Raw genomic sequence first — 26,548 nt, 5'->3', positions numbered from 1 at the left:
AATGAAAAATCAAGCTGGTAGTTCCAGTTTTGGGATCCAGAGGAAAATCTCTGTGTATATGTGTTTTATGTGTTATGCTCTTGCATTATTTATTTTCTATGTTTTAGAATTAGTATGCAGGTAATTTCTGTATGGGGTTAAAACCTACAAGGATCATCCCAAGAAATCATCTTTCAAACCTCATAATGGAAAGCTCAAAGGAAAAGGAAAGGGAAAGGATAAGAAGGCAACTAAAACCAAGAAGGAAGAAGGAGGAAAGCCATCTTGCACTCATTTCAAGAAGTCCATGATGATGAACATGCCTGGAAGTTGCATCCAAAATTGAATCCAAAGAGATTTGGTAGAAAGGAAAAACAAAATACGATGGAGACCATGCAACAGGACTTTGGATCTGACTCTGGTGACGAGACACAAATTATAGCAGTGGGATTACAAGGTAACCTTTCTCTTCATGCTAATGTAAATTTTGAAATACATGAAAGTACAATTTCTTCAAACGAGTATCTTGTTAATGAACAAAAGAGCATTGAATTGTTCCATATTAGAGTTGCGATGAAACATACTAAAGTGGAAACCTTGTTTGATCCGGGCTCTCAAGTAAATTTAATTTCAAAATCCTTGGTTAAGAAATTAGGGTTGGATATTAAGCCTCATCCAACACCCTACCCTCTTGGTTGGGTGTGTGACAAAACAAAATTTCATCTAACCAAACAATGTAGGGCTTGATTTGTGATTTCATCCAAACTTGTAGATGAGGTTGATCTTGATGTTGTACCTTTGGATATCTGTGGCATTATATTGGGAAGTCCTTGTATGACAAGAAAGTAATTTTCTTTCACCATGAAAACAAGTACCATCAAACGAAAGATGGGGTGGAATACATTGTTAGGGCTCATCGTGACAAGATCAGTGCAAGTCTTGTAACTGCATGTTAGATGGAGAGATTGATCAATTCCAGAAAAGGTTGCATGCTCATGGTTGTGAGAGAAAAAGGTGTAGAGACATCTAAACCTTTGTAGGGTTATGATCCCACTCATAAAAATGAATTATATGAAATTGTTTCTAAGTATAATGGGGATTTTCAAGAACCAAGAGGGTTGCCTCGAAAGCATGAGATCCAACATGAAATTCACTTGCAGCAAGATTCTCCTTTACCAAATATTGGTATGTACAGGTTGTTAGTGATTGAGATGGAGGAGATAAAGAAACAAGTGCAAGAATTATTGAACCAAGGAGTCATAAGGCCAAGTTATTCTCCATGTGGTTCACCCATCATGTTGGTGCCAAATAAGGATGGCACATGGAGGATGTGCATGGACTATAGGGCACTCAACAAAATAACAATGAAGAATCAATACCCTCTCCCTTGCATTGATGATCAATTGGACCAATTGAAAAATGTTGTATATTTCACAAAACTGGACTTGCGTTGTGGATATCATCAGGCCAGGATTGGAAAACAAGATGTATGGAAGACTGCATTCAAGATAAAACAGGGGTTGTTTGAATGGATGGTAATTCCATTTAGATTGTGAAATGCTCCGACCACATTTATGAGGGTGATGAATGACATTTTCAGACCTTTTCTTGATGATTTTGTACTTGTGTATCTTGATGACATTCTTGTTTTTAGTAAAACTTGGGAAGATCATGTGAGTCATGTTAAAAAGGTGCTTTATGCTTTGCAACAAGAAAATTTGTATGTCAAAATGTCTAAGTGTGAATTTGGTAAAACCTCTTTGCTTTACTTGGGTCACATTGTTGGAGGTGGAGAGTGATTGTAAAGTGGCCTAAGCCCACCAATGTTACAGAGGTTCGTAGCTTTTTGGGTGAAGTACAATACTAGAGAAGACTCATTGCCAACTTCTTTGTCATTGCATCCCCCCTGAATGGTTTGACAAGTGTGAAGCAAACCTTTAAGTGGGGAGGAAAGCAACAAAAATCCTTTGAAACACTAAAAGAGAATATCAATATCGCACCAATTTTGACCTTACCTGACCTCCAACAACCTTTTGAGATTCAGACAAATGCTAGTGGGTACACCACTGGAGTCATGTTGAGGAAACATGTATGTTACCATTCAGAGACATTCTCCCAAGTTGTTGTGAACTATCCCACATATGACAATAAGTTGTTTGCCTTAGTCAAAAGCATGAAGTGGAAGCACTATTTGATTGGAAAGGAGACCAATTATTCAAATCGATCACCAGCCCTTGCAGTACCTCCAGTTGCATACCAAGCTACAACATACACGTCATTTTAGATGGATTTGGTTTCTTCAACAATTTCATTTGGTAATAAAATACAAAAAGGGCACTAGCAACAAAGTGGAAGATATGCTCTCTCACACTCCTATGTATGCATCTACTGTTTTGCAAAATGTTTCTTTATCTTTTGAAATTTATGTTGAACAATATGTTGTTGATGAAGATTTTAAGGAAATTTATGCAAAGTTGACCCATGGATCTCAAGTAGAAAAATACTATTTGCAGGGAAAATTGTTGTACCACCTTGGAAAACTTTGTATCCACATTAGCGAAAGAATACATGTAATCATAGAGACACATACCTTTCTTGTGTCGGGTCATTTTGGTGTAGGGAAAAAATTGTGTCATTTATAGAGGTTTTGTTATTGGCCTCACATGAAAAACATTGTAACAAGATATGTAAGGGGATGTGTGTGTTTCATTTTTCAAGCCCACTAATAGAAAATTGGGGCTCTACACACCACTCCATGTTCTTAATCGTCCATGGGAAAGTGTGTCAATGGATTTTGTTAGCAGTTTTCCATTTTATAGGAGAGGTCATGACTATTTGTATGTTGTGGATCAGGTTAGTAAAATGTGTGTCTTAATGCCTTGTAAAAAGTAGATCACTGCAGAGCAGATTGCTCATCTCTTCTTCCAATTTGTATGCGTCCACTTTGGGTTGCCCACATCCATTGTGTCTAATCAGGAATCACGTTTCCTTGGAGAGTTTTGGATGAGTTTGTGGAGAATGATGGACACCAAGCTAAAGAGGAGTAGGACATTTCATCCACATAACGACAAGAAAACAGAGGTTGTCAACTGCACAATGATACATTTACTCTGAGGCTATTGTGGCAATCATCCCAAGTTATGAGATGAACAACTTCCTTATGTAAAACATGCATACAACAGGGTTGTGCATTCTTACACTTAGAGCTCTCCGTTCAAGACATGCTTTGGATATTTTCCAAAGGAACCATTAGACATGGTCTTTGGGAGAGATGAAAATTCAAGTGAGAAAAATGATAAGGACAAGGCACGAAAGTTCATTTAGCGGAATCAAATTATTCACTAGGTAGTACAGGAGTAATTGGACAAAAGTCAAGCTCAATACAAGGCTCGACATGACAAGCACCGGGTTGATCACCAATTTCAAGTTAGAGATAGGGTGTGGCTCCACATTAGCAAAGACATAATGAAAGGGGAAGTAAAGAAGTTGATACCAATCTGATATGGTCCTTTCACCATATTAGAGAAGATTGGAGACAATGATTTTCACCTTGATTTTCCATCATACATGCAGATGTACTCAATGGTGAGGGTTGAAAACTTGAAGCTTTATGGGCCTCCTTTGATCATGGACACCGAAGAGGTTGGATAGGTTCCTATAGTGGATGATTTTGCACCTGAATACTTGGAGAAGCTACCTGAAGATATCATTCTTAACATGATAACTAGGACCTCACGATGGGGAGACATGGTGTACCTTCACATTGGTTTCAAAGGAATGCATCCAAGTAAGTCTGTTTGGATTGAAAAGGAGAAGGTGAGGGAGAAATTCTCTCACTTTCCAATTGACTGATAAAGCTTTGGGATTTCTCCCTCACTTTCCAATTGACTGATAAAGCTTTTGGTGGCCCAAAAGATCATTAGTGGGGAGGAATGATCCAAGAGGATCCTAAAATGCAAAATTTTCAAAGTCCTCTAAACGCAAGGAAACCTATATCAAATCGAAGATCTCTTCGTTTTGAATCCAATGGCACGAATGAAACCTCAATTCGACATCGTATGAGAAAGTTATGGCTCACTAAAGTTTTTATGAAACAACTAAAAATTTTGACAGGAAGGACCCACAGGAGGACATGTGGCACTGTCGTCAGGAGTACGGATGATGACATCAGCATCCGTACTTGGCGGTATGGTCGACAGGGGGCCAATTAAGAGATGAAATGTGGCAGGTGATGCCAAAAACCTAATCAACATCCCATTTGGCAGTACCGACAAATATGGATGCACCACGTGACGTTGATTCAACAACTACTAGTTTTTCTTAATGAGGCAACATTTTTCACCATTTCGGTTGCCAACAATAACAAATTTTCTACCTGGTTAGTTTTTCTGGTAACCCCAAAAAAACGGGGGATAAAATGCCTGGTGGGGTTATTTTATATTAAAATTTAGAAAAAAACAATGGTCGGATGGCCAGTAGGTCGTCAACCCTATTAGCCAACCTGACGGTCAGTTTAAACAAGATATATATATATATGGCGGTTGTTGAACCTACCCGGCAGGTCCGCCGATGTTGGTCCAAACATAACTCTGACACCAAAACAAACTTTAATCAACCAAATCACAACGCAAAACTGGGGTTCAACCTCAGGTTTCCTGAGCCCAAATCCAAGTGACCACCAATGTGCCACTCGACGAACCTCAAATCAAGCGCCCAGGGGAGGAGGTTGCATGGAGCAGCGAGAGAGGGAAATCACAATAGTGCGGAACCAAGAGATGGAACTGTGTCTTGCTTGTGTGCAGTTTTCGAGAAATATTGGGGAAAATTTTTGCAAAGAATCTTGCATGGAATAAAAAAGATTCCCTAGAGCCCCAGAGGTCACCAACATAGAACAAGGTTGACTTTATAGTCATTTTTCATGATTTTTCGCTAGGAATTCAATGGTGTAGTATTTTTATTCAACAGAGGTCTACATTTTTAGGTCATGCCCGAAAGTGGAGGGATAAGGTGTCATTTTTAATTGCATGTAATTGATTTTGCTGTAATTAATGAAAGAAGTCTCCCCACATTAAGCAGGGCCTGAAGACCTAGCCCACAGTGGGTGAACTTCATTATCAACTTGTTTTGATGCCTTTTCTCTCATGGTTGCTTTTGATTTCCACTTCTTTTATGTGTATGCTTCACTTCGTTACATGCTCGTTTAAATGCAATTTTATATGCATCTTTGAAGTAAAATATATAGAACATTAATGGAATTGGATTCTTCTTCAGGCCACGCTTAATGGTCATGTTCTTAGCATCTAACTGACTAGGAAATCACTTAACAATTTCCCTAAAGTCAAGCACTTCTAGGATGCATGCAGTGTTAGCTCCAAATATTATTATCTTGCTTCTCTTCTAGAGTTAATTTTAAATACCATTTACATGCAACTAAACTACAGAATTTAAATATCAATGAGTTGGTTGTATCCCCACAAATTGGCTCCATCCTTTTCATCACCATGTTGCTTATTTGTTCAATGTACTTAGGAATATGTGATAAATAAATGATGCTTTGGTGGAACTCTTAGTTGTTAAATCCTTGTTTTATAACAACATTTAGTAGGATCTATTATTTCTTCATGTACCACCTTCCTATAACCATGCAAGAATGAAAATGAGAATTTAATAACTTACGACAAGTATTTAAGAGTTATTTTGGTAGGTAATTCACATAGTACAATATCAAGTACCACTTTTACCTCAAGGATTGATCTTTCTTGAATGAGCTTTCAATTATCCTTGAAAGAAGCAAATATATGATTTCCATTATGTGTGGAATAAAGGCAGAGAGGTGGATTCTATGCCATGTCATGTGTGAGATTCGATGTGTGTGTAAAATTGTTTGCGAGGAAGTTCAAACTCTTTAGAGGATGGAATTGTGTAGGAGGAGAGGTGTGCAAAGGCTGGTTATGTATTTATTACACATAAAATGGATGTGTATAAGAGTATGGGGAGTAGTGTGTGGAAAGGGATATGTGTGTGGAGCGAAGATGTGTGTAATGCAGGGAAATGATATTTTTTTGCAAATGATATTCATAGAAAAGGTGAGTAACTAAAAAATTCCTTGATATGACATATAATATGGGTTATGGTGATGGTGTACAAAAATAAGTCAACAATATTGTTTATGTTCTTGTTCATCTATGTATTATTTGCTCCTAATTCAAGAATTAACTACTTTTTAGGAACTTACGTGTATAAAGATGCCACATACAAAGGGTGAACCCTCTCTCCACATTTTTCATCTTATGGGAGATACTCTACAATGGAAATTTTGACCGAGGTTGAAGATATGAACTATTTCTTAGGAAATAAATAATTCAAGGCATAAAGGAAAATAGACAGTCCTAATTTGCAAACAACATCTTGCTTCTAAGTGGAGATTCAATTCAAATAGAAAGAAGGTTTAAATATTTATGTATAGAATGGAGAAATAGCTAGGGTTCTAGGAAAAAAATGTTAGCTCATCATCATTCCTCAACCTGACCTCAACATTTAGGGAACTCAATTCTGCAATGATATGATACAAAAAGGATCAGACCAGATCAAACTTTTAGAGCTTCTAAAGAACAATTATAAGCCTTTTTTTGATGGTGATATTGAGTTCCATGGCGGATGTGGTATCATTCACTCGTAGGGAACAAAAGGAATGGAGGAAAATAAGGATGTGGCAAGGCATGGGAAGATGATCCACCAACCAGAAACTTGGGAAAACAAATGGAAGTGTTTATCGACAATTTGTTATCTTGGTGGCCCAGATCTGGCAAATCTCTCTTCTAGGAGTAGGGATAACTTTAGATCTAACAGTTTCTCTAAATATACGAGCAATGATGATGGGTCCTCTATGTATCTATGCAATCACATCCTCCAAGATATAGATCTATCTGAAAAAGAAAAAAGGATAGTAGATTTGTGGTGGGACATGGTTTTTTCGATGAAAATGTACTATGTAATAGATCCACCAATCCTTTTTACATATTGGGAAACTCTCTTTTGTACAAGACCTCGGTTATCTACCTCGATTCTTGGTAGAATACCATGAATATGGCAAGGAGGGTCCCCCAAGGTCCATGAAACCTGGGATAGAGGCATATTTGTTCCCCAACGAGTGATCATCAGAGAAATGCAAGAACACGCATGTTATGGGTAAGAGTGCAATATTCCAAATATTTGCACAAACCCCATATGGAAGATCGATCCTTATGGGGGTTCAAAAGGACTTTTTGGTACGGGATTTGAAAAGGGATATCCATAATAGATTCGATATTCCAATGGATTCACAAAGTCTGATCTATGTAGGATGATTAACAACTGCAAGACTATGGCTTAGAATGAAACTCCACAATCATCATTAACCTAAGACTGCAAGGGATTTGTCTGGATCCAGTAACCCTAAGGGACCAATCCATGGATCTACTTCATTCAAATATGCCCTTAAAGGAAAATCATATGCCTCACTTAAACCTGAACAAACTCTCAACATTCCTAGGCCCCATATTGTGGAGCAAATGAACCAAGTCCCCACAATGACAATAGATCTAGTAGATATAACTAATATTCATTCAACTTATCAATCCCAGGTAGTCATATATAGGTTTAATGGTATCTCGCCAAAACCTGTGGATCTATTTAAGTGGATTTTCCCGACTTGGATAGTAAATTGTGAGGTTCACCCATTCTCTAAGGGCTTCTTCATCATAAAATTTGAATCATCATAGATCAGAGAATACGTTTTACACAAGGGTCCATGGTTTTGGGTTAATGTGGGTATGTTTATCACCCCATGGTTCCCAAAATTCGATGCCAACTCAATGGTGGTATCCAAAATTCCAGTCTGGGTAAGATTGCATTATTTACCCCTTCATTTCTAGCATCCCAAATTTCTAGAAGGAATTTATAACATGTTGGGGAGATACATCAAGATGGATACACAAAGAACAAAAGAAGCAATTTATACTTTTTCCAGAATTTGTGTAGAGGTAGACCTCAACAAAGGACTACCTGATCATATTCTTCTAACACACAACAATCAGTGTTGGACTCAGTTCTTAGATTATGAGAATACAACATTCATGTGTTTCTTTCATCTACAAACTTGAAATTTACAAACCTCATGTACTTTGGCAAAGAAAGATCCTAAGGAAAAAAAATAACTAGGAAGCCTAAGCGATGGAAATTTCCAACACAACAACCCAATGAAGAAGAGGAAGAGGATCCCATAACTGAGGAAAACCTAAACCCACAAGCACCTTCAACAAATGAAGGAACTAACCAAGAAGGAATCATGGCAGTAAGTTCACAAAATCCAAGTACAAAAGGAAATCCAGGCCAAGCAATCAAAAGGATAAGGAAACCGAATTATTCAAATGTCCTTATTCTTTTGAGAGCTCAGACTCATACAAGGAATAGTCGAGGAAAACATAAGAGAAACAACTAATCATTGTAACATCCACTCTCTATCAAAGAGGATGGAGAAAAGTAGAGAAGAAAAAGGGTAGAAAAGGGTAACTAAGGATATTCTCTTAGTCCCATGTTCTCCTTTTTGTTTTGTTTTGGTTTTTCCTTGACAAATTTATGTAACTTTCACTAGTACAAAATGGCTAATTATTTACTACAAAAATTACTAAAACTTGCATATAAACGACCATTTTTCAGTCAGTGACCAATAGTAGCTAATTTACAGTATCTTATAACGCGACCAACTTTTAGTCGTTTTTAGCTTAGTCATTAATTGGTTGTCTCAATTTTATTGTTTAGTATTATATTTAGTCATAAATTTGGTCATTAATTTCCACAATTAATGACCAAATATACAGTAAAATCTATTACTATATGATCACTTGAAAAAACCAATTAATGACCAAAGAAATATGACCAAAATGTTCGTCATGTTATAAAATACTATAAATTAGCTACTAATAGTCATATATATGAAAATTTTAGTCATCGTTTGAAATAAATTAATTACCAAAGAAAGATGACTAAGTTTCAGTTGTGTTATAAAATACTATAAATTAGCTACTAATAGTCGTATATATGTAAAATTTAGTTGTTCTTTGTAATCACACATTTATTATTTGCAATAGTCATTTATTTATTTTTTGTAGTTTCATATTCATTATATAAATGAATGATTTAGTAATTTATATTCATTTCATTTACTTTGATTAATAATCATTATAAACGACTAATTTAATCGTATATCCATTTTATGTGTGTTCACCATTAATCAATATAAACTAGTAATGTAGTAGGTTTAGATTAATTTTGTGTGTTCATTATTTATCAACATAAATTAATTAGTATGCTTTTGCAATTAAATTTTAAAAAATAAAAGAAAAATGTCATACAATGTGCATGTTCATATAATATGAAAAGACAAAATTATAAATGTTAAATACAAAACTAAATAATATAAAAAAACAACAATCAAGTGCAACTATAAATAATTTCAACCACATAAATTATATTATATAAAATGTCAAGTATTACAATATGAGTTTCCAACTTAATATTGGTTGGACTACAATTTACACATGAAATATTGTTTCATCACTTCAAAACATTATCATTATGTTGCCAAATCATTCCAAGTGAATTCAACAACTCTAAATATTTTACCATCAGTTTGTATGTGTGTGTCTCATGTGGGGTATTTCTTTAAGGGTATCACTAGATCAGTTCTCTTATCTTTCTCTTTCTGCATTTGTCGCTCCAATGTTTATTGTTCTCCTCTTTCTTCAATTTTTGCTTCTTACCAACAATACTGATTTCCTCTTCTGAAAAATGAAAGAAGACATAATATAAAGTATAAGGCATGAAAGATGATGAACACTGGAATATAAACTAAAGTAAACTATAAAATATTTGTACAACATATACCTCAACATTAGCAATGTCTACCATTTCTCTCCATAAAATCAAGAAGCTCGAACAAGTTTTCTTCAGTGGGGCGATAGTGGCGACCATGTGGCTAGATGACCTACATAAACAAATCAAATCAAATGTCATCATAGAAAATAACACCTTAGAAACTTTGCATTCAACCTTCAAGAAAATCTTTGGCACAATCATGCTAACTAAGTTACATGCTAAAATGTTCAAGTTGTATATAACTTTTGAAAACAAATGGAAAGAAAAAGACAACATATAATAAATAATGTATGGCAGTTGGCTGGCAAATTGCATCACAAAAAGAAAAAAAAAAAAATCTCTTATGATTACCCATACATGTGGGTGGGTAACATGCCCCAATATTCCATGATCCTTAGGGTACAGAGGAAATAAATATCCTACTAGTGTAATGATTGATTTGTTGCATCTTGGCCTTGTCTCTCTTTTGTTGGTACAAAAAATAAAAATGAGTTCATCCTCTACTAGTTGTGCTCTATAGTATCCTTTTCGCATGTTATCTCCACATACCCACCAAAAATCTCATATATGCCAAGAAAATGGCATTTTGGAATTGTTTCTAGAACTATGTCATTTACACCCCCTTCCAATGTATCTGACCAAATGTATCCACTTGAAAAATATATGTTTCGAAAACCAAGACAACCCCAATATCTTCAGATACTAACACTCATCCATATTTGCTACAAACCATAAGAATTAATACTCTCTTACAACCAACCCACTAGTATTAATATATGTTTTTTCTTCTTTTCATTCTCGATGCACATAAAGTGATCATCAAGCATCCAAGTGAATCTTAAGATATCAATTTAGGCATAGGCAACAAAAGAAAACAATTTTTTATTGAATAACCAACCTTGAATAATACTTTTTAAATTTGATAACATAAACAACCAGGAATAAGGTCAACACACCTCTCTTTCAGCTCCTCAACAACTAGCATTAGCCCACTATAACAATACAATATGATGCCCAACCAAGAAGTACTAAATATGAAATGAAATGATGATGACCTTAGGTGAAAATCAACCCTGAATTTTTTTCCAGAATCAAGCTTCAAACCTATAATTTTATCTTCAGCCCCAAATACAGTTTCTCCATAATGAACTCTTGCCAATGCTCCAATACTGAATGCTCCACTAAAATATTACTTTTCCTTAACATATGTGCCATTATAGAGGCCTATCCACACAATGACCCCTTAAAATAGGGTTGATACATCATAAATAACATTATAATAATGCCAGACATATGCATATAATTTTGTAAGAAACAAAAACAATATTAAACTACAAATGTATCCATCAATACGACAAAGATTAATTGAATTAAGAAGCACTTTATGTTTCAACAAGAAAATAAAAAATAGATATTAAAGGTTTAGATTGATTTAAATACATATTAGAAAATGTTATAAAGGGTTACATGTTCTTACCCTTACCATCCACCATGTTAAATAGCATCCTTTGCATAAGAATCCAACATGCCAACCATTGAAAGATGCACAAAAATTTTCTCCATAGATATACCTTATGTATATTTGGACTAAGAACAAAAAAAAAAGGAGGCACACCATTTAGATTAATGTCTCATGATACTCCAACTTCCTCATCGATATCTTCAAAGTAGCCAACAATTGCATTGATCAAATAAAAAATATAATAAAGAATTCTTACCAGTAAGTATTGTTTATGCTGGGGAATTACAAGTTTGTTGAGAACATCATAACCAATGAATGAGTTTTGCATGATAAATATCAAAAATTAAGATGGAAGCTAAAACACACCCATGCAAAAATAGGAAGAGCATGAAATAACTATGAGAGGTGGCCCTAAATATAAGAGAACCAAAAAGTATCAAAACAAGAATATAGACGTAAAAACCAAGATTTTTCATAGTCATGCATTAGTTATACTTGCATATTTCCCAGGATGAAAGCAAACCCAAATAATAAGATCCATCCAAGTTATAACAGTCACAAGTAGATCCAACTGCAATTTTCTTCCACTCATATAGGTAGGAAAACACTATGAGACATGGGTCAGAGTGGGTTACATGGATTCTCACTAATCAAGAGGGTGAAATAATATATTCTTGATATTTCCATTGTGATCAAATAGGAAACTACCTCTATTTGATTCATTTCCTATGATTCACCTTTGTCAGGGAAATCTAACTAGGAAGAAAGGTGTGCTATGAGAATAACCCTATTGATTTCCATCCAAACAAGGAGCTTTGATGGACCAAAGTATAGTCTTGTACACTGTGCTATAAAGTGAAAAGGTGGAATGATATGGGAGCCATCGATAAAGGCTTTGTATTATGGTAGTGAAGGGGTGTGATCGATTATATAGTGCTAACCATTGGAGGAGAGCCCAAATGGGAGGAGGATTGGATGACAATACAATATTTCCTAGAAGCAGGACTACCCAAAGCATACATAATATTGGATTCAATTATCACATAACTTAGGTGCTTGCGTAAACTTAAATCGATGCTAACTCAGGTGATTACACTTGTACTTGTGTAAAAAATGTAGGGAACTGCTCACTAACAAGAATTGTCAACCCAGACATGGTTTAATTACTAAAGGGATAGATTAAAATTTTAAATGACTTTATGTGGGGGATAAAGGGAAACCCAAGGATTTCAGATGGGGTGAGATTAGAGGAATAATAAACGGGAGTGTATCATCTCTACCTTAATAAATTGTTCCCTCCACAAGAGGGATAGATTAAAATTTAAATCTACTTTATGCAGGGGGTAAAGGGAAACCCAAGAATTTCAGGATGTGGGTGAGACTATAGGAACAATAAAGGGGAGTGTGTATATCTCTACCTTAATAATATGGAATCAAGAATTATTGTGGAGACTATGAAAAAAAATATAAGGAAAACCCCAACATATTGGAGTGTATATTCCATAATAATAAGTTGGAAGGAAAAAAGGTGTGACATGTGAAAAAGTAATAACAAAAAAAATGGGAGGTGGATTTCCTTGCCAACATGGTCATGGCTTGCGATGCAGGAAAGGGAGATAAGCGAAGGTGGAATACATGTATCTAAACGAAAATGAAAACAAAATTCAAATAAGAAATTTATCCTTGCAAAATCATGCAAATCAGTTAAGGTAATTAAATAAATCAGGAAAGAGCACTTGTAGAAACAACTAACCTTGGTTTTTTCATACTTTTCAAACCAAAATATCAACTCAAATGCATTTGTGGAGTCTACGACGTCTCTGCATACAAAAAATAGAAGGTGTCCTAAAATCATGTGCATTTTAAGCAGCCACTATTGAAAAGAAAAGAGGAAAAATATAACTTGCACTTGAAAGAATCTCAAAAACTGAACTATATAATTAATTCTTGTAAGTTTGAGGGAGATTGGGTACCAGAGATTGTTGATAGAGAGAGGTATTAGGGGGGATGAAATAACAAATCTCAATAGGAAGGCCCCTCGCACAATGCCAAAAGAGCTTAGAGTCTGGGGTAAAGGGGAAAAGGAGCCAAGTGAAAGGAGAGGAAGACCCAGCTTATTGACCAATCAGGTGGTTGAATAAAAAAGGTTTTATAGGATGCTCGAATTTGAATCCCTCAAAGTAAGGGATCTAGCTATGATAGTGTGAAGGAAAACATATACAATCTAGTGGCCTAGAAGGAATCTTGAGATTTGACAAAACAAGTTGTCAAAAATATCATGTTGCCTGTGTACTAGTACGTACATGCAAAAATAATGGAGTATAGGAAGAGACTAAAAAAAATGAAGAAAAGCTAGAAAATTTTAAGTTCCACTTTCAGACAATTGATATGACTATTTTGATGTAGTTAAGGTTGTTAAAATATGTAGTTACGCCGAAAATGGTGGAAGATATTCACACTATGGATTTTGGAAGAACTAGTGAATGTGAAGAAAACTATGTAAATAATGAGGAAGGTAGAAACTAGAAAGTTGCATACTCTTGCAGATAATATATCAAACATAGATAAATAGGAATACCAAGTTTACAACTCTTCCTTGTGGGATTAATATAAAGAGACGATGAGAATAGAAAATGACTTGCACCAAATGAAAATTCTTAGAACATTCATAAATGAGATGGACAAGCTATGAGAGCATCTCTAATGGAATTGTTTTCTCAATTAACCATATACAACATTAACCACTAGAATGCAGAAATACACACATACCTCTTGCAAAGATTTCCAATTTGTGATGCTTAAGAGTAGAAATGCTTTGGGCATTACAACTACATGAGAAAAAGGATGTATGATATGTAATGTCTTTAAACAAGTATCAGAGATCCATCATACCAATAATCAAACATTGTGGATTGATGTTGTGAGAAATAGAAACATTTAAGATTCAGAAAGGCAATAGATTGGAATATTGTATAGATGTATATAAAACTCTAACAAGGATAGAAATCAATAGTGCACACACCTGCCATCCCATATCTTTGTAAGAAGCCCATAGTTTTTGCAGCATCCTGGTCATATCTGAAAAAATAGGATAACCAAAAATCATTATACAAAAGGGATTTATTTGGGAGTGAGGATGGGGTTGACGATAGGGGTGATGCAAAAATAAGAATAAAATCATGTAATATCATAGAAAATCATTCATTGATTGACCTATACTGGTGTTTTGTAGGTTCTTGTGGCTTAGGCTCAATTAGAAGGGTCCATGTAATCATAATATGAAAAGATTCAGAAATGATAAACAGGGAAAAATAAATTGAAAGAGTTCAAAGTAACCCAACACCAAAGTGACTTCGACATTTTTTAACATTTTCCTTTCCTATTTATTGACTTGATCCAAACTTCTTTTTAACTATTCACTACACTAATATCTCTTATTACTACTAAGTATCAAAGCATCAATTTCCATCTTATATTGTCAAATGTTGTTTAGGATTTGCTACCATATCAAGAACATTTCTATGGATTTTTCCATCAAGTCAAACTTAGTCTTCTTCATTCTGAATAAGCATATTGATTTAAGAAATGAACTCACCATTGAAGCCAATGGTTTTCTTCCAATTCACCATCGCTTGAAGAAATTTGGCTTGTGGATTCACATATATTTAGAACAACTTTAACTACTTTCAAGTATAGCAATCTTGACCACATCTAAAGTAAATATGAGAGTAATTTCTCTTACTGTATTTGTGTGCAAGTGCATATGCACCAAGCATTGGCTTATTAGTTTTTAAAAGAGGTCTTCAAAGAGAAATAAATTTCCAGAGAATGGCTTACAACAATACATATATACAAAGTCTTGTTTGATGCAAAGAGGAAACATAATGCTCACAAAAGCAGATGTGATCACAAGTTACAGGAGTTGGATGTTTGTTACCATTTTCAGACTTAAAAACAACCGTTTCAAAAAGGCCCATGTCAAGTAGGGTGTCCCACAATGGCTCAGAATACTTATCAAACAAAATAAAATACAGTGAAAAAATAAGGTTTAAAAAACAGTAAGAAGAAAGAAAGAAAAGTTTAAAAAAAATATCATTTGCATTCTTGTTTTTAGGTGCTAAATCTAGCAAGATATAATTTCTCTTCTATATGTACAATAGTGTATCCCTTAGTTAAATGGCAGGTCCAATGGACTTTCATGCCTATGAGTCTTGTTAACATTGAATTTGTCAATTTTGGCACATTTGTGAGTGCATATTTTGCTTCTAGTGTTCAAGATCAAGTGTGTTCTACTTCCATAGATTGAATGACTCACATAAGGGCCATATTCAATGCTTCAGTTCAAGATTTAGTTTACTTTTAAATAGTTTTCCCATGCATGCACGTTACATGCAACACTTGGAGCATGCATAGGAGACTGATTACATAAAATGTGTACTTTCTGATCTTGAGATCTACTATTTTGAGATAGTAAGTAGAAACTTACTATTTTAAAAAACTCATTACAGTTTTGGATACTCTTTTGGAGGAGATATATAACATAATTTTATCAATGTCCAACAAATCACATATCAATGAGATGGCTACATATAACAATGTTGATACAATTTTGAAGCACAAAAGCAACTCCGTTATAAAGGAAAATGCAAAATGTAAAGTACTAATATAAGCTAAGACCTTAACACTAAACTTGGAGCATGCATGGGAGACTAATTACATAAAATGTGTACTTTCTGATCTTGAGATCTTCTATTTTAAGATAGTTTCTACTATTAGAATCTTACTGTTTTCAAAAAATCATTAGGCTTTTGGATAACCTTTTGGAGGAGATCGATAAGATAATTTTATCAATGTCCAAAAAATGACCACAAAAGATCAATGGGATTGCTAAGTACACAATTTTGATACAATCTAAAAAAACATAAGCAAATCCTTTATAAAGGAAGATGCACAATGTAAAGTACTGATGTAAACTAAGACCTGAACCTTAAACACTGAAAGTGGAGAGTGTATCTAGAACACTAAATATTGAAGGTGGATTGTAAATCTTGTGATATTGAGGATAGTTCCTTTGTATTGATTCATTCTTGCTCTATAAGAGATTATTTTAATTCAGATAAGGATTGGTAATTCTCTAGTCCTCCCACTTCTATTCTCCAACTTGCATTCTTTTCTAGCTCATTGTTATGGATAGGTTTAATACTTTAATTTTAAATCTGAATTGATAGGCTTAAAGTGACATTTGCATCGTAAATTCTCTTATATTTCCCCCATGCCCATTGGAGAAAAGCTAATGGTCCAAAAAATACATAAAATAATTTACTTCGTTGAGTTTTGAGTATTTACTTGCAGACCTAAACTTTTAGTCGCATATCTGAAGTATTTGTTACAGATTTGAAAAGGAAAAATGCTTATTTAACATTATTATACGTGAATATGATATTTACTTGATGTTCTCAAGTGTTTAGGGGCATAAATATGCATAATTTTATAGACTTCAAAAAATATATAATCTACAACAAGGGGAAAAGGTTGATTTAACATTAGTATATGTGAATCTGATCTTTACTTGATGTTCTCAGGTGTTTTGGGGCATCTTTATAGATTTTAGAAAGTATATATTGTAGATGTGTTAAGTCTTTTGCATGGTAAACTTGAATAATGCTTTCCTTTAGATTCCTAGCAATTATGTTCTAAGGCTAGAAAGCACTAGATCAAAGCAAGAGGGATTATGTGAGGTGACATTGGTCATTTCCCTGAGTGTTTAGGGGCATAATTATGCATAATTTTATAGATTTCATAAAATATATAATCTACAAGGGGAAAGGTTGATTTAACATTAGTATATGTGAATTTGATCTTTACTTGATATTCTCAGGTGTTTTGGGGCATCTTTACAGATTTCAGAAAGTATATATTGCAGATGTGTTAAGTCTTTTGCATGGTAAGCTTGAATAATGTTTTTCTTTAGATTCCTAGCAATTATGTTCTAAGGCTAGAAAGCACTAGATCAAAGCAAGAGGGATTATGTGAGGTGACATTGGTCATTTCCCTAAGTGTTCATTTGATTCCCTTGGAATTAAACTCCCCATGATCCAATCCCACTGACCTCTCTTTTTCCTTCTCAATCAACTTATAAGCACTCGAGTGCATTCTAAGGAGCCTTCTCTGGTGTAAAAAAACAAGGGGAAAAGGGAATCATTTGGTGGCTTGGGATATAAATACCTTAACCTGAGATCAATAGGGCTTGGGCCTCTATAACATAGGAGCCCAAGGGGTTTCCCTTGCTAGAAAATGGGTGATAAGAGTCTTTTCCCCTGGGTTGTACTGCTCTCTCTCACTCAAGGTCTCAATGCTAGGACAAGATGTGCATGAGCATTTTCCTGCACCATTCTAGGCCTTCAAGCAAGTAATTGAGACAAAGGAGGTGTAACCTCCTTTATCCTAAAGTTATTTTTGCTAGACTATCAACCTAGAACAACCTTTTCCAATGAAGCTTCAACAAGATTTATTGCAAAGATAAATGTTGCATGAGAACTAGCTTTACAACTATGTTGATTTATATTTGTTTTAAAAAGGGTGAATGGGAAAAACAGTTAAGATACTAATGAAGGTAGTGTTCATTAACCCAATGTAAATGGTTTCTTAATCATGACTCCATATTCAAAAGACAGTGCCAGAAAATAAACATTCATCATAAGAAGAAGCCATAAACTACTTTCTTATTTATCAAGTTCATTTAACACTAAAATTCAAATGGGAAAAGCAAGCAAAAATACATTGATTCATTCAATACAAAATATAAGATAGATGTTGGAAGACAACATGAATATTTTTCTTGAGTTCCATTATTTCACCAGGGCTAATGTGCCTCAGTCCTGATTACACAATAGATTCAATAATTTTTTGAATTACAATAACAATACCAGGTGGGGACCATGAAACCTCGGTCTTTGGCCTTTACTACTTCGTCCCAAGAGCTGGAGCTTACAATGGTGCTTACAAAAGAGAAGGAAAGAGAATATAAAGAATATAGACACAAAATCGACCTATTATCCCAGCATGGGATCAAGGAACAATACAAAAATTGATAGGGATAACTCTCTCTCAAAATTTCAACAACCTAGCAGTATCAATATTTCTATTCTTTTAGTATGTTGGCAAGGGCTACTTATGTAGATGTCAATGAGCCTACTACTGTGACTTCTTGACATTTTCTCACTTATGGCTCAATTATTGCTTTCTTCCACCTCTCTCCCTCAATCTTGAAAATTTAGGGGCACGCGTGGGAAGTCTAACCAAAAGAAATTGCTTCCCATGTAGGTGACCCTCATTGAGTACCACTACTTTTTTCAGTTTGTCGATGGGGCAATACCTGAGATGAAGTCACTACTACAAGTGGCTAAAAAGGTACTTACTAACAAAGTGGCATTTGGAAAAGAGGGGGGGATTTCCTAAGGTGAGCTTCTCTCGGGTTTCCTTATTATATGATCATATAGGATATTGATCATTCGCCATCCATGCTTACCGACTATTTTACCACCCTTAAGATTCTGAAAGAATTATTAAACATTGATTTCTCTGTGTATTCATCTAGGCATAAGGAGTGGGAAAAGTGTGCACTGAGGTTCCACGTGATAATTGGGGGATACACCTTATCATATACATCCTAAGGTGAAGGAATGTCCCTTGTCTCATCTACATGTGTTAGTCTAGATGCAGCTGCTTTTATCAACCCCTTGTACTTATCTAGTGAGTATACTCTCAATTAATAATCCCATGAAAATAGAAGGTCGTGTCTAATCATTGTGCTCATGGTAGTCATGAAACTCTTGATTGGATGGTCTACAACTAAGTCCTTTTTATTAGTGATTTTCCAACTCTTAAATTTGTTGGTACATGCATCACCATCCATGGAAACAAATGTCCAATCCCTGACCCCTAATAATTCCAATGCTTCAACTAGTATCTTCTTTAGGGCCTTATCTACTCTCTCCACCACCCTGGCTCTGTTCTCCAAATCCTCTCTCTTATCATCAATATATTTCCTCACCTGCTTATGGAGGTTGTCAAACTAAATAATATTTCAAGTGATCTATAAGTTTGGGATGTCATAACCACATAGCCCAAAATTGTACTTTCAATATTTTAAATTATAACTAGCAATTTAGAATCTTCCAATGTCTTTCAATACCTTGTCCTTGAAGCATCTCTTATTTTGCTAGTTTTGATGTAAGTTTCTTCTCCTCATACCATTTCTTCTAAGTTTCACCCATCTTTAAACTTTCTTTTTGTGCTTCTTTGCTTTTATCAATTAGATTTTGGGAACTAGTAAAGTGGGTTGTCTTGGTGCATTGGTCTCCATTCTTCGACTTTCTACAAAAAATACTCTACCTTCTATTGTATCTTTACAACATCATCTATTTCTATTTTTATATCTCCTACATTAAAGAACTAGAAGCTAGTTTTTTTCAACTTTTCCTACACAAATTAAAATTGTAAATTATTTTTTCTTTCACTCGTGTCACCTAGTTATGAGGATATTTCTATCACTTTTCTCCATTCAACCTCCAAATTTGTTATTATTTCCTCCGAGGTTTGGCCCTCATCATTGAAGATGGAATTTTTTCTCTTAACTTCCCCAATTAATTGTTGTTTCTCCTCAATCATCTATTGTCTAAAAAGGAATGCACAAATCATTGACTGCTCTCTAGAAACTTAATCCTTGGATACTTCTCCTTGAGAAGGGTTATAGCTTCAGTGACCACTTACAGGTCCCTTCCTAAGGAGGCCAATCTGTCCTGCAACTACTCCTTTTCCACCTATAAGGCCCTTGCCATGCCATTCTTGAACAACCCTTACACACATGTTATATACCATGCTACTAGAGTTGTTTTCCATTTAAACATTATCTTCATGGTGAAATTCAATTGTTTAAAATTTGACTTGAGTATATTTCCAGTGCTTAGGACCCATTTCAAGTATGGCTTTTTAAATGAGGCTCTAGAGTAGTCATGGTATATTGTTCTGATTGGTCATCATACATAAGGAGGAGCATGGGTTGAGTAATGCCATTTGAATAACTCAAGGTATTCTATGCATCCATGTTTGCTTTCCTCCTCTTTTCTCCCCTCGCTATCTCCAGATGGTCATATTGGTCAAGAAGCTGAATGATGTCCATCCATGAGGGATGCTAGTTAGTGGAATGATAAGTACCAACATTGGGTATACTAGGTACCCCATCTAGTATGACTAGAGAAATAACCTGGGAGAAATTGAGGGCGAAAGGGAGACAAAGATAGAAGGGGAAAGTCCTCAACCTGTTGGGGTATTATAGAATCAGATATGGCCTTTTCAACATCCCCTTTAGCTTATCCCCATAATTTCTCAGCTCTGGGTTTCTTCTTTTCAACCTCTCCTTTTTCTTGTTGATCCTCTCTATTTCTTTTCTTGTCCTTGGCCACCTCATTTGCAACCTGTTCTTTTTCTTTCCTCTTCTCTTCATCATTTGAGAGGCTTCTTCAACAATTATTTTAACCTCAGATTTCTAGTTAGATTCACTAGCTTTTTAATCAAATTCACTAGTTGTTTTCTTCTATGTTTCCTTTCACTCTTCCTCTACTTTGTAATGAGCCTATAAAATTGTTTATTCCTTAGTTCTCTTCTTCTCTTCCTATACTCTCTAAGTAGATTCTCATGTAGATTTCTTTTCTTATTCTACTTTCTAAGTAGAAGTCATTAATTCCTTGCCAAAACACAACTTTGAGGGAAAAGTTAAACATAAAAGAACTAATCCTAAAGATGACAAAGTATGACTCAGACAATTCATGTGAAGATGGCTGTGTAGAAGATGGTACATAGAATACAAGATTTGTTTCAGCTGAAGATGAAATTTGGTGCATTTTCTTTGTTCCTTGCATGCACCATTTCCATGTACAGAGCATTGACAAATGGATGAAAGTTAATGCATCTTCTCCTCTCTACAAACATGAGACTGGGATGATGACATTATAGAGGTAGACATTATGGTTTGACTGATTCCATTGTTTTTCATATGTAAGATCTTTTCAAGAAATGGAATTAATGAGGTAAATGGTGTCTTAGTTTGTACATTGCATAGATATAGTTATTAGGAGATAAAATGCACATTGCAAACACAAAACATACTTTTCATTTCAAGAAACTCTTCCAAAAAGATTTTGAAGGTAACAACATAATTGTATTGTACAGATCTTAAGTATTGAAGCCACTTTTGTGGGAATAGGCTTGAGGGACACACTGTAAATAAGCTAAATTTGAAATATATTTTGGAAACAAAAATATTGAAGAATGTTGAATGTTAATAACAAAACATGAGCAATTTACTTGGCAGCCATATACATGAATATAACGAGTTACTTGGCAGCTAATTAGTTACCCGTTTAGGAGTGTTAGTATAGAAAATGAATATAACCAATTTAGGAGTGTTAGTATAGAAAATGAAAATAACCAATTTAGGAGTGTTAGTATAGGAAATTAATATAACAAGTTTAGGAGTTTTATTATAGAAAATGCAAGGTAGCATGTTGCATCTTTATGTCACAGACCAAGGATGTAAAGAAATAGAGAAAATATTGAATAGAATGGTACAAGTCGATTGCAGGTTCTTTTGAAATGGGAAGAGAGTTCTCCTTGTGCAAATTCTAATCTAGTGGGTATAGCTTTAAATAAGAAATTGATAGTTATGGGGTTGGAATTGTCTCACAATTCATTACAAGTCCCAAAGTTGTTCACTAGAAAGAAGTAGAGTGAGTCGCCAGGTTTAAGAAAGGGAACACCCTATTCGCAGGGAGATAACTTTAAATTAGTCGTGCATATTATTTCTTGTCTTCTTGTACGTGTGTGCTTTGAAAATATAACCACCTTCAAAGAGTCAAGAACAACTCTACTAAAGTTTATAGGTGTGAAGCACTTCTATGAAAACCCATCGCTTAATGATAATTTAGCAAGGAATGTGTTGAAGGATTCAATCTTACACTCAATTATAAAAATTAAGTTGGGATATCCAACATCTTGCCAACAAACCAACTCCAGCCATAATGTGAAATACAGGTTAACAGTGAAACCTCTTTCTCACTTTGTAGTATTGTTGCCTCTTAAATTCTAATAGGTATATGGCTTCTTAGATCCACAAAGCTTGTGTGAGGTAAACTATGCATGATACAATTGTGATGTACAAGCTTGGCACATGCTCTAGTTTCCCTCTAAAAGAGGGTAAGTCAAAATATTATGATAGGCTTAACTGTAATTTGATCATATACTGTTGAGATATTGCATGGAATAAACAATATACTATCAATGCACTAATGAAGAACTTAAAATAAACAAATTTATTGTTGCTACAATAGCACCACTCTTGGGATTCTTCAAGGAGCCACTGATCTATACACATTTCAAATATTTACTTGGTCTGCAGAAAGATTAAGCACCAGTAGTGATCACTCGTTTCTCTCCCATGGCAGGTCTGTACAGAGTCTACTACAAAGTGATTTTAAAATGAGGTATATGCTTGAAAAATAGGAATCTAACTCTGCAACTCTAATTTAGTGGCAAGGAAATATTCAACTGTAAATGCCTTATCTCCTACAAATTTCTAGATAAATGGCTAGCCTAAATCTATCCATTGTTCACATATCCCAAAAAACCATGCATATTTGGACTCTGGTTGTGTGTGAGAGGGGAGCTCACATAAATAGTCCATTATAAAAAGTAAAAGTTAAAGCACAACATTCTATGGAGATTTTTTTTATAATTTTATTACATACCTCAGAAAGCTTGAAAGGACAAAACTGAAGCTTCCCTCTCCTTCCACACTTTAGTAAATATGCCCCTTTTCCAGTGTAGATGTGGCCTACAGAATCACAATCAGCAAACAGAGTATAGAAAGTAAGTTTAATGAATTAAAGTAGCTTTGTTATACCTCAAACAAATGGACTCTGAGAAATTGGATTCATGCTCTACAAAAGATGATATAGCGAGATCTAATCACATTTTTAATTGAAAAAACGTAAATTGGATTCATGCTCTACAATAGATGATATAATGAGATCTAATCACATTTTCAACTGAAACAAAGGTAAGTTGAGTAAGCTCAAGCTCCAAAATGATGTCATCCAACTTCTAAGTGGCAGTTACTACATATATCTAGCTAGAGGCTATAACATAAGGATAGTTATTATATGTGAAGATAAAAAAATGAAAAGAATGTGAAATTTTGACTATCAACTATAAGTTCCTTTCAAGGATTAGATCAAACCACAACATTTCTATCAAGATAGTCAACTCACCCATGCTAGTACATTTCCAGTAGTTTCATGATAAAACTCAAACTCAATAAACTTCAAACAACATAAATTAACCAGCGATATGTATGAGGTCGGTTACCGAAGGATTAGATCATACAAAATTTAGGGCAACTTTAGTGGAACCACTATCGAACTATTGAGGCTTTTGAATGTTTTGAGTGCGGTATCTGCTAATTTTAATCATCCCAACTCAATGGCCTATAAAATGACTAGATCTCTTTAACTTTTAAGATATATTGAACCACAAAACCGGGAAGGAAAAAATAGAAAATATATAAATCTAAATGATAATGTTGGTGCAGAAAAGAGTGGGAGTTTTTATTGGGTATCCAGACACACTCATGTTTTTATTTGTTTTTTTGAAATTTTTCCAGCTAGTCATAAGGATAATTATGAGATTATGTTTTTTCAACAAAATTTAAGTGAGGTAAGTGATAATTATGAGATTTGTTTTTGAATGATCCTATTTTTAAGGCTTTTAAGTAAAATATTTATTATTTCAGGGTTTTAAGCTAATTGAGAATTTTCGTTTTCCCAATGTCTATGCATGAAAGAAAGGAATCTTGTTTACAATGTGGATCAAGTTTTGATATTTAGTTAGTCTCTGCCTCCTTGACAAAGTTCCGTGACCTTTTGGGAACCCAATTCTTAAAATTTTGTCACAAACATGAGTCATAGTAGATCCGAGTCTAGAATATTTGAATCCATTTCCAATATTTCCTTGCAAACTGAATACAATTATGGATCTGCATCTTGTGTATCTTCCTAGAAGATATATAGACCAACCAATTTTTGAAGAAATGTTTGAGCTAGGACCATGTCAATTTGCACCCTATGTATCAATACAACTAAGAAATACATTCTGCCACACAACATTATAATTCAAGGAATCAAGAGAGATTTAACACTTAATTCTAGAAAATAAATGAACATTAATACACAACATGTGGAATCATAAACACAATTCCTTTATTTATTAGCTCCTCTTCTAATCTTTAATGTAGAACATAGGTCCAAACCATGGTTTCCAGCCAATGATTAATGCCACATGCATACTAAGGCTCCTTTGAGCACATTATCTCTCTATCTCTGTTACATAGAGGCATGATTGTCCCCTTATACACAGAGATTACAATCAATATATCCTAAATTTCTTGAAAGAAATACTTTTAAACACTCAAACAACAATGCTTCCACATTTTTTGGGTGTTAGATACCCACTACACAGTGCATGGGAATCTCGCTTCATGGTCTTGCTATAATTTCTCTTCTTTCCATTTGGTTCCAAAATCCATTCCTAGCTCCTCATGATTAACAAACCCAACAACTCCCATAAATGGGTCAATAATTTGGAGGTGTGTCATACTCTAATGCACTTGTATCAAGCAGAAATCTATATAGACCCGTGTCTGAGATGAACTTCCTAGTTTGAGAAGCTAGAAGTTGCATATTTCCTATTTCTATATTTCAGAACTCAATGATATGTGTTCACTTGATGGATCCTCAAGCTTAGGAACCCCCAGGTCAATATCAAACCTGAATCTATATGGATGTGTGCAAACATCACATCCATGTAGTCAATGCATTTCTATAATTAATGTCCAGTCACCTGGACATAAAAGCACTACAATGTCCACCCATCTCCAGGCTATAAGCATGAACCTCATCTCTTTCTCAGTGCAACTAAGGTGGATGTGATCCAATTTCCATCTCTCCAAAAGTACATAGTAAGCATTACATCAAATAAGATTTACACTATCCCTTAAAGGACAGACTACTAGAGACGTTGTGGCATAAACATATATATGTAAAAAGGTCGGAGCTTCAACAGAAAGGATCTAGCTCAATTTCACAATTTCAACAAAAGAAGATGTGGCAGGCTCGATTTTACAACTTCTGTAGGTTGAATTGAACTAGATGATTTAAGTAGCTCACATGTTAGTCCAAGAGATGGGAAAGAAAAAGACTACACAACATGCCTTAATTCTATTTCATTCAACTGAATGTATAGGGTCCAGTTGATCTCCAACTAGAGAAAAGATTTAGAAAGCCTACCATAGGTCACAACTTGAGTAGAAGTGCCTTGGAACCTTGATGTATGTTGTGTTAAGTCTCATGAGTAGGGTGGTGTTGGTATGCAAGGCTGGGTTTTCAGCCTTAGGATATTAGGCTTTTCAAGAAGTCACAACAACTTGTCTTCTAGAACCTCCAACAAACCCATCCTAAGGCTACATGTTATTTTTAGTATTTCAGGTACTCCCCTATGCTAAGCACCTTGAAGTCCTCTGTCATGTTCCCTAAAATTTGTGGGGTGTATCTACACGTCCCTCAGATGGATCCCTACATTCATGTATCCCCATGTCCTGGAAACTTGGCAAAACATTGGAGTAATAATTCCTCCATCAAACAACCACAAGAGACCACCATGATGCATGTCCTTCTCTCGTAAAGTGGCATTTTTTTGAATTGAAGTCAATTCCTTTTTTCCTTAACTACCTTGTTTTCTTCTTACCATGAACTCTAGGCATGTCTGTTATATCCCTCTCATAAGAATTTTTGTGATGATTTTTACTCCAATTAACCTATTACATTACAATCATTGTTGTAAAGAATCAAGAGCTTGGAAAACACGGCACTTCAACTTGTAATACCAACTTCTTTTCATGTCTCTTACATGAACAAAGTAACACAAGATAGACACGAGCATATGCACAAACAAGAGAAAAGGGGTACTAAAATACACTTCAAAACATCACAGGAGGATTATACGAGATGCCATGCAGTAAAAAAAACAATCTTTTTAAAAACACTACATATGCCTCGCTCATTTACCAAATGCACTCCTCAA

This window comes from Pinus tabuliformis, chromosome 7 (genome assembly GCF_031772625.1).
Source record: "Pinus tabuliformis cultivar Carrire ecotype Pingquan chromosome 7, CPIR1, whole genome shotgun sequence".
Taxonomy (NCBI): domain Eukaryota; kingdom Viridiplantae; phylum Streptophyta; class Pinopsida; order Pinales; family Pinaceae; genus Pinus; species Pinus tabuliformis.
The sequence above is the reverse complement of the archived record's forward strand: the minus strand, read 5'-3'. Positions refer to the sequence as shown.